The sequence below is a fragment of the Mytilus californianus genome, unplaced genomic scaffold (assembly GCF_021869535.1).
Source record: "Mytilus californianus isolate M0D057914Y unplaced genomic scaffold, xbMytCali1.0.p SCAF_80, whole genome shotgun sequence".
NCBI lineage: Eukaryota > Metazoa > Mollusca > Bivalvia > Mytilida > Mytilidae > Mytilus > Mytilus californianus.
Window position 1 is genome coordinate 373,428 of NW_026262735.1, and position 10,365 is coordinate 383,792.

The 10,365-nt window shown below is 31.9% G+C and overlaps 1 long non-coding RNA gene across 1 annotated transcript; it reads right to left on the reverse strand.

Annotated features, from left to right (window-relative positions):
- Positions 1 to 6,219: 6,219 nt before the first annotated feature.
- LOC127713852 (uncharacterized) lies at positions 6,220 to 7,609 on the reverse strand. Its single transcript, XR_007987498.1, has 2 exons — positions 7,369 to 7,609; positions 6,220 to 6,874 (listed from the first exon to the last, which is right to left on the reverse strand). It is a non-coding gene; the product is annotated as an uncharacterized LOC127713852 (long non-coding RNA).
- Positions 7,610 to 10,365: the final 2,756 nt, after the last annotated feature.

Genomic DNA, 10,365 nt, shown 5'->3' on the forward strand with positions numbered 1-10,365 from the left:
TGGCATTTACTCTAAATTGCCAATTTTTTATTCTACCCTTTCGATAGGAATTACTCCATAAAAAAACTTTTTTATTCAACCTCTCATCACACATTTTTGTTAATCGGGACCAGTTTCTAAATACACAAGACCATTGCTTAATACTACAAGGCATTCAGCCCATATCACCATATAATGACAGATTTGGTGTGTATTTTCCGACACCCATAAAAAAGCGCATGGCTCTATTCTTCACACTGTTAATACATGATAAATCCTTTGTACCCCATATGGCAGCACCATATTCAATAACAAACCAAACCAATGAATCAAAAAGTTTTGTAAATGTGGAGTACTGAAAACCTCCATTAGCTTTACACTTGGATATTAATAACCCTAATGATCAACTAGCGGATTTTGCCACCGCTTTTGCCATATCATCATAACTCAAAAATTCAGTAAAAAGTAAACCAAGATAATTATAATGAGATACAGTATCTATTTTGTTACCATTAAATAAAAATTGAAAAGTAGTTCTAGGCACAGACTGTGTTCTAAAATGTACAATGTTTGACTTATCTAAATTAACTGTCATATCATTTTTATTGCACCATGTATTGAGTGTATCTAACAGTTTTTGTAAATCTTTCTCATTTTCAGTTAAAAATACAACATCATCTGCATACAATAATATACAAACTTTATCATTATCAATATTAATACCAATATTTAACCTTTTAATATCATCAATTAAATCATTTATAAAAATATTGAACAATAATGGCGATAATATACACCCTTGTTTTAAGCCACAATTTACGTTAAACCAATCAGTAAAATTACCGTTAATCTTAACACAAGACTGAACATTTCTATACAAAGAATGTATTGCCTGCAGCATTTTCGAACTTATTCCTAATGACTGTAGTTTACAAAACAATAAATCTCTATTAATCCAATCATAGGCCTTTTTAAAGTCAATAAATGCAATATAAGTTGAAAGTTTTCGAAGTTTTCGTGTTTCAATAATGTTTGTTAAAGTACTTATATGATCCAATGTATTTCTACCTTTTCTAAAGCCATTTTGCTCATCATGCAGGAAATCGAGGTCATCAAGTTTGTGTGCTAAACGTACATTTAGAACACCACAATAGAGTTTATAAGAAGTTGGCGCTAAAGTCAAACCGCGATACGACAGAGGGTCTCGAGGGTCTGACGTGGAACTCTTAGGAATTGGAGTAATAACACCTTTTGACCACATAAAAGGTACCTTCCCGGAGTTATAACAAACATTAAACATTCTAGTCAATGCCATTAACGTAGTCTGATTCTTATAAAGTTCAACGGGAATCTCATCATAACCAGGAGCTTTTCCGCTTTTAGAAGACAGTAGAGCGTTCAAAACTTCATCAACTGAAATTTCACAGTCAAGCATATCATCAAGTATAGATTGATTATTTAAGTCATAATCATAATTATTACAATTTCTATTGAACATATTAGAAAACTCAGATTTCCATTTATATAATATATCATTTTTATTACACGAAATAGACCCATCACTAAGTTTCACCTCCATAGGAATACTTTTTTGCCGCTCGTTTCCGACACCAATTCTACCAATCTTTTTCCAAAATTCCTTTGGATTTTTACAAGAGTTATCCAAATCTTCTTGAAACAAATACCAGTACTGACGTTTTGAACTTTGCACAGCTTTATCAAATACTTTCCGTTTATCTATAAAGCAACTGCGAAACTCTTTCTTTTGATTTCGATTTTTACATTTTATCCATTTTTTTTCAGAAATACACACTTCATTCCAGAGAATGGTTAAATCATCATTCCACCATGGTTTCCTACACTTTCTCTTTTTATTACTAGCTCCATCATGTATTCGTATCGTTTTAGATTGAAGTTTTGACGACATTTCGTTTTTTATAACGCTCACGAAATCTTCGTACACACGGTCAATGTTGTCTTGAGTGGCCTCAGAAGATTCCAAGTGCTGAATAAGCCCATTGATTTCAGAAATAGCAGAACTAGTTACAAGCCAATCATCGGGTAGATTGCGTGTATCATATTTGGTTGTTTTACGTACATTTTTAGTTATATTCAGGTTGTTTGCTTTAATTCCAGAACTAAAATTCAACGTGAAGTCCCATGACAGGAAGGAGTGATCCGGAACTATTCTGGTCAGATCGTATTTACCGATGGCACAAGTACTATTTGCTTCTTGTCCAGTTTAATCCCAACATCACTTCATGGTACTGTACAATGCTGTTTGAGCTATTCATTTTTCCAAAAACAATAAATAATATACACAAAATTATGAATTCATCCACAATTGACATCTGTCTATATTTCCTACAAATCATAAGTGCACATTTATCATTTGTAGACTGCTTCATTTTTCTAGCTGGGAATCATCTACAAAAAAACATATATATGATTTTAAGAATGGACTTGTTTCTTTAGTTTATATATGTTTTGTGTAACAAATTTTGTAAGTACTAGTACTCTAAAATTATATTCCAAGAAGAAAATCACAATTACAACAACTTTTATTTAGGTAGGAGAAAGCATTCAAGCATGGCCCTAGAACACAGTTATTTCATACTGCATTTCAATTAGAAAATAAATGAAAATTAAATAAAATGCTTCGCTGAGCGCAGCCTGATACGACCGCAGAGGTCGAACCCTGAACAGTTGGGGCAAGTTTGGACACAATATTCAAGCTGGATACTGTCTGAATTTGGATTGTGATCAAATGTTTGACATAATATAGGTTTCTGACACAAAATAAATGTGGTCAATGATCTTAAAAATTTGAAATGGGACATTTAATTTACTTAGAATGGTCTGATATCCAAAATCTAACAACATGGTTAGATTCAGCATATAAAAAAATCACCAATAATTCAATTTTAGTTGAAATCAAACAAAGTTTAATTTTGGACCCTTCAAACCTTCACTACAAACTGCTCTGAGTCTGAAAAGACCAGTTTTTGTGCTCGACCAGTAAAGTCGAGCACACATTTTACTCGACTAGTCTCGACCAAACTTCTTAAAAACCTGGGATTCAGTGAGATTAATATATTACCAAGGTAGCTGTATAGTTAGATGAAAATCTAAGTTGATTTGATAAAGTTATAAAAAGAATTATTAAAAGTGTACTATCAGAATATAGTCCGAACTGCAAATTCAAGCTTTTTTTACCTAGATTAATTTTAATCCTTAAATTTGACAGCAATACACCAAACTTCTTAACAACCTGGGATTCAGTAAAGATTAATATATTACCAAGGTAGCTGTATAGTTTGATGAAAATCTAAGTTGATTTGAAAAAGTTATAAAAAGAATTAAAGTGTACTATCTGAATAAAGTCCGAACTGCAAATTCAACCTTTTTTTACCTAGATTAATTTAATTCTTAAATTTGACAGCAATACACCAAACTACATAATGACCTGTGATTCAGTAAGATCAATATATTACTAATATACATGTAGCTGCATAGTTTGATGAAAATCCAAGTTGATTTGAAAAAGTTAACAAAAAAAATTAAAGTGTACTATCTGAATTTTGTCCAAAATTGCAAATCCTAGCTTTTTTTACCTAGATTAAATTTGACAGCAATACACCAAACTACATAATGACCTTTGATTCAGTAAGATCAATATATTACCAAGGTAGCTGTATAGTTTGATGAAAATCCAAGTTGATTTGAAAAAGTTATTAAAAGAATTAAAGTGTACTATCTGAATATATTCCTAAATTCAAATTCTAGCTTTTTGACCTAGATTAATTTAATTCTTAAATTTGACAGCAATACACCAAACTACATAATGACCTATGATTCAGTAAAATTAATATATTACCAAGGTAGCTGTATAGTTTGATGAAAATCCAAGTTGATTTGAAAAAGTTATAAAAAAAATTAAAGATGCATATCTGAATTTAATCATTTTTTTTTACCTATTAATTAAATTCTTTCATTTCACAGCAATGAATCAAACTAACAAATAAACTGGAATTTTGTAAGATCTTTTTTTTATTTAGTTAGATGGGCTGATTTATACCAGTGAAGACTAAATTTGAAGGTCCAGACTAGTCGAGACAGGTCGAGACTGGTTAAGACTGAGTCGAGACTAGTCAAGACAGGTCGAGACTAGTTGAGACAGGTGGAGACTGGTTGAGCCTTGGTCGAGACCATTTCAGACTACACCTGTGACCAAGATCATCAAGTACTGAATCAGACTAATTAAGTAAAGTCGAGACCTAGTCGAAAAATTCATAGAGATCCATTCACTTAAACTAAAGTTATTGTCCGGAAACCAAATGTGTCTTCAGATGACGATGACATCATAGCATTATACAACGCAAACATTTTTTGCCGTCGTATAAAAATCCCACCTGCGCTTTCTCAACAATATCATAAATATTTTTACAATGTGCTGAACTACGTTTGGGACAAATTATATCAAAATTATAGAATGAAATTGTCTCTGGTTAATTTTATGATCTTTGTCCTAGTACAAGTACATGTTTTGGGAAAACTTTACCTCAAGTCAGCCAACTAAAGTAACTATAATTTCCTTCTAAAATTTATCAGAAAACCCTGGGTTTCATTTGACATTTTTTTTTTTTTATTTCTTTCATCATTACAATTTGTAATAATTAATGTTTTGCAGTTTTAACCAATGTTTAAGTTGATAAATGAATACCCAATATAACCTTTTATAAATGCATTTCTTAACATAATACAATATACATGTAGCATGTTGCTTCATACTTCTTTTTCAAATTGTTTTGAATATACAGTAAAATTATGTGAGCAGGTACATGAAAAAGGGTGCAATTTAACATTTGTGGAAATCATAGTCGTGTGCGATACCTACATGTATGACCCTTTGAAATTCACCCCTCAAGACAATTTACTGTTTTGTTGACATCTGTTTATTACCTATGGCATTTAAAGTATGTACATGTATATCATGTATATTCTAATTTCTGATAATTACAAATACAATGTTAATATCCCGATTATTACCTATTCTAATTTCACTTTTGTATGGTTATGAATTCATTTTCAGTAAATATATAACACATAATGAATATGTGTACATGTATTAGATATAAAAAATATTTTTCAGGAACAAATTAACTTTAAAATTAATATTGAAACCGACATTGTATTAATTAGCTTATTTTCAAGATAATTATAAACATGATGAATTTTATGACAAATAAGTAGATATCAAAGTTGTTTTACATACAATTGTTCAAGAAAATACGAAATTTACTTAAAACATATAAATATGGTACTTAATCTAAGACAAATTTAACTCATAACTTAATGATCACTTCTACTGTACCCTTTTGTCTAGGGCAACTGGTAATAAACATGGATATAGTAGATAAGGAGATGTTGTATGATTGTAAATGAGAAACTATCCACCCGAGACTTAAGGACGAGGATGTTAACAACTATAAGGCACTGTACAATAATCAACAATGACCAGAACCCATACCATATTGTGTGGTGAGAATGAAAGGCACAGCATGACAAATTCTGAAATTTTCATAAGAGAAAACTAATAACAGTCTCCGGGACAAGTTTGCACTTCCGCTGAGTGCAAAAGTTGTCACCTTAATTTTTGGAGTTAAGTCAAAATGAAGTTGATAACTTGGTTGGTATTGGTTCCCTGATATTTGTCCTAAAAAATTTTGGCTCTAGCACCACTGTTGAAAAAGTTATGCCCCTTTTTTTAACAATTTCCTCAGAGGAAAAGTAGTTTTCCTCAAGGGAAATTGTATTTTCCTCAAAGGAAAAAGATTTCCCTTAGGGAATTTGCTGCATTAATATTTCCTTTCAGGAAATTTGCGGCTTCAAATTTTCCTTTGAGGAAATTCTATTTCCTCCGAGGAAATTTGAGGCTTCAAATTTTCCTCTGAGGAAATACTTTTTCCTGTGAGGAAATTTGCGGCTTCAAATTTTCCTTTGAGGAAATACTTTTTCCTGTGAGGAAATTTTGTCAACAGCTATTTCCTGTGAGGAAATTTTTGACAGACACTTTTCCTTGAGGGAAAATTCAAGACCACAAATTTCCTCTAAGGGAAACATTGTTCTCCAAATTTCCTCTATGAAAATTTCTGTTATTCAATTTTCCTCTATGAAAATTTCAAAACAGTAAAAACAGTATGAATATAATTTTTCTGAGACTGAATAATTGATACAAAAGATAATTAAAACTTTAATAAAATGTTCACTGATGAGTAACATGACATACAAAAACAATAGGCTAGCTGTTTGAGACAATACAATAACAAGCAAAACGCTATGAATATCATACTATTTGTGATGTTATTAATATTGTGCTCATATTTGCAGATTAAATAAATAACCACTTTTCATGTTAATTTAACTTTTCTTCTGTTTAGGCTACTGCGTACAATTATTCAATCCCCTACATAACAGTTCAGTGAATAAATAATTACATCCACCAGACATCTTCCTTCAATTGGTAAAGAATACATTTTTGCAATTTGTTCTTCAAACGTCTTCCTCTGTATATTTGATATGACAGAGCTATGTACATGAATGGATAAAGCAGGTGTTTATTTCGACAACAAAATACTATTTTTTCTACATTTCTCCATAATCCTTCAGTGAATATGTAGGTTGTTGCAATTACACAATTGTGTTCTTGTGCATCTATGATTGTACTCCATTTTGTTTACAGCCATTTTGTAGAAATTTCCTATTTTCTTTTTCCAGGTAAGCACACATTTCATTTCACATTAATCCAATTAGCACACAATGTAGAAAACTATTAACCTTAAGTTTCCTCTTCTGTATTGACCTGTTGATGATCATGAAAACCAAGAAGTCTCACCTATAAATACACAAAAAAATAAATTGAGAAAAAAAACAGCAATATGAAATAAGCTTATTTTATCATGTTTAATATGAACATTTTGAGAAACTTAAATTTGATATTCTTACTAATCATGATTATGAGTTCTGTTTTCAGTGCTTTGTGTCCACGACTTAATGCCTTGCAGTGATAATGAGTTGAGCCACACGCAACAGTTTTTACAGTTTGTTCATATGATGTGCTATTTGAACCACTGTCCTAGATTATGGTTAGGTGGAGTGCTCACAGACATGATTTTTTTATTAATTGTTATTGGCTTTGAACTAATTTGGATTGTTTAAATCTTTTCAGGTATGGGTTTTCTCATTATCGAAGGCCGTCATTGGTTTTTAATTGCTTGCATCCACTTCTTTGAACTCTGGTGGATAGATAACTCACATACCACATCTTCTTATTTTTATAATAGTCATCATTCAAGGGCAATCACTTTTATTATATAGAAGTGGTCTTACCATTTAGGCCTTGTTGTCTTCTGTTTATGTTGTTTTGCCGATCATTTCTACTGTACAGTTGTCATGGTTGTAATTGTTTATATTTTTCTTTATCTTCTATATTTCTTGCCCTAAACTCAAAAAAGGTAAAAACTATAATTTAATGACTATAACTATTATTGTACATCAGTATGTGTTTTTCTATATACCATGATATATAAAAAAGGAATGAAATATTTGTGCTATTTCATTTCACAGACTATTTGCCGGTCAACAGTTTCAAAGACATAACCACGGTCAATAGTTTAACAAACAAACATTCCCGTACTTTTTCATCGTGTTCATACTAATTTTTCAATGGACAACAATGACGTGATTAACTATTCTTCTATGATGTGTGTGCTTGACAACATTAAACTCTGAAATATTGTTAACGGTATAATCTGTATGTGTCTGTCGTCAAAATTTCAAAAAATTTAATCCTGGTATCTATGATGAGTTTACTTACCATTTAGGATTTGTTGACTTCTGCAAATTTTAAATTGCCTATCATTTCTGCTGTTTATAATTTCTCTGTATCTTCTATAGTTCTTGCCCTACACGTAAAAAGAGTAAAAATTATTATTTAATGACATCTTGCATCAATAATCATTTTGCTGTTTAATGTATATATCAATGCGTGTTTAATAAAAAGCTGTACCATGAGTGCTTGATAAGCTTGTTGTCCTTTTAGCTTGGGTTTATGCTTTAAACGAATAATTTTAATGATCAACTACATTAATCATTATAGAAAAACTGTGAGCACTGCGCAACAAAGACCCCCCCCCCCCCCCCCCCCCCCTAAAAAAAAACTACAGGCTCTAAAGAGCCTGTGTCGCTCACCTGACTCTATTTGGGTTTTTGAAATCATATAAAAAAGATAAAAATCATAACACATACTTTAATAATGATTGAGGCCATATTTGGTTTAATATTGTCGTTCTTCGCTTGTTGGCCATCTTGGATGATGGATCGGCTACAGAGTAACAACACTTGGTCAACACCTTATAAGGAACATTCATGCTATGTTTGGTTTCATTCCATTCAGTGGTTCTCTAAAAGAAGACATTTGTATGTATTTCCTATAGGGTCCTATCTTAAACTAAGTCCCCCGCTGCCGGCCATCTTGGATCAAGTAACAACTCTTGGTCAGCACCTCATAAGGAACATTCATGCCATGTTTAATTCCATTCCATTCAGTGGTTCTCTAGAAGAAGTTCAAAATGTAAAAAGTTAACAACGGCGACGGACGACGACAGACGACAAGTGATGAGAAAAGCTCACTTGGCCTTTCGAGCCAGGTGAGCTAAAAAAGGACATGCACACAGTGGTATACATTGAAACAAAACATGAAAATAATTTGGCTCCATTTAGGGATATTGCAAGTGTATATAAGTTTAAGGCCGTGATTTTTGAACAAATACAATTCTAAAACCTTCCAAAGTGTGAAAATGGACAATTTAAAACAATTTTCCAACAACTAAAATTCCATAACTCTGCATCTTATATAAAAATAAATAGGGGATGATACTCCGGCTTGCATATCATATAAAGTTATAAAGGAAGATTACTAAGAACGGTAAAATTTATTCTACTTAAATTTGAACTTGATCTGATTTTGTGGTAAAAAGTATTGCGTTAAAGTTTAATAAAATTTGGTTGAGGCAAACTTAATTTAGAGGACGGAAACGAAAAATTCATCATTTTTTCCATTTGTAAAGGACATAACTCTAGAACAGTAAAAGTGACACCACCAAAATTCAAACTGTTTTTTGTGATAATAAGCATTGTGTGCAAATTTCATAACATTTGGTTGAGGCAAACTAAAGTTAAAGTTAGAGAGAGGGAAACCAAAAATTCAGCAATTTTTCCATTTGTAAAGGGACATAACTCTAGAACGGTAACACTGACACCACCACACTTGATCTGAGTATTGTGGTAATAAGCTTTTGTAAAAGTTTCATAACATTTGGTTGAGGCAAACTTAATTAGAGAACAAAAACCAATGACTTTGGGACAGACGGTCAAGGGTTGACCCACTATGGGTCATAAAAATGAAAAGGGAGTTTATGTCAATATATAAAATTAATTCACCAAAGTTTCATAACAATTGGTGAAAGCATTCTTGAGACTATCCAAAGTCCCAATATACAACAAAAACTTAAATCAGAATTTTTTAAAAATTGAAAGGGAAATTATCATGATTATCAGTCAGGGATATAACTCTATAGGGTTATTACAGAAAATAACTTGCATGTGTTATTACAGATACTTTCATTAGTTGTCTACTCTTAAATCCTTAAATTTTCTAAATCTGTTATAACATATGTTTGTTATTTGTAAAATAAATCATAAATATTTTGATTTTTGGTAGGCTCTAGGTAACTCTTGAAACTTTGCGCAGAAACTAAATGCATAGCCTTGATAACTAATTTTTGAATTAAATTAATACATTTTTCATTAACCATGGCAAATCAATGAACGAGGCTTTTAAGGGATCATAAGGGATCAACTTAGCTGTAATAACAAGGCTTATGTTGTACTGTTACACCACTGTCCCAGGTTAGGGGGAGGGTTGGGATCCCGTTAACATGTTTAACCCCGCCTCATTCTGTATGTATGTGCCTGTCCCAAGTCAGGAGCCTGTAATTCAGTGGTTGTGGTTTGTTTATGTATTACATATTTGTTTTTCGTTCATTTTTCGTACATAAATTAGGCCGTTAGTTTTCTCGTTTGAATGGTTTTACATTGTCATTTCGAGGCCTTTTATAGCTGACTGTGCGGTATGGGCTTTGCTCATTGTTGAAGGCCGTAGGGTGACCTATAGTTGTTAATTTCTGTGTCATTTGGTCTCTTGTGGGGAGTTGTCTCATTGGCAATCATACCACATCTTCTTTTTTATATTAGTTATTAAAGGCATTTAACTTGTTATATAAGACACTTGGGAATTACTGGGAAGCTTGCGCAGAACCTCATTAC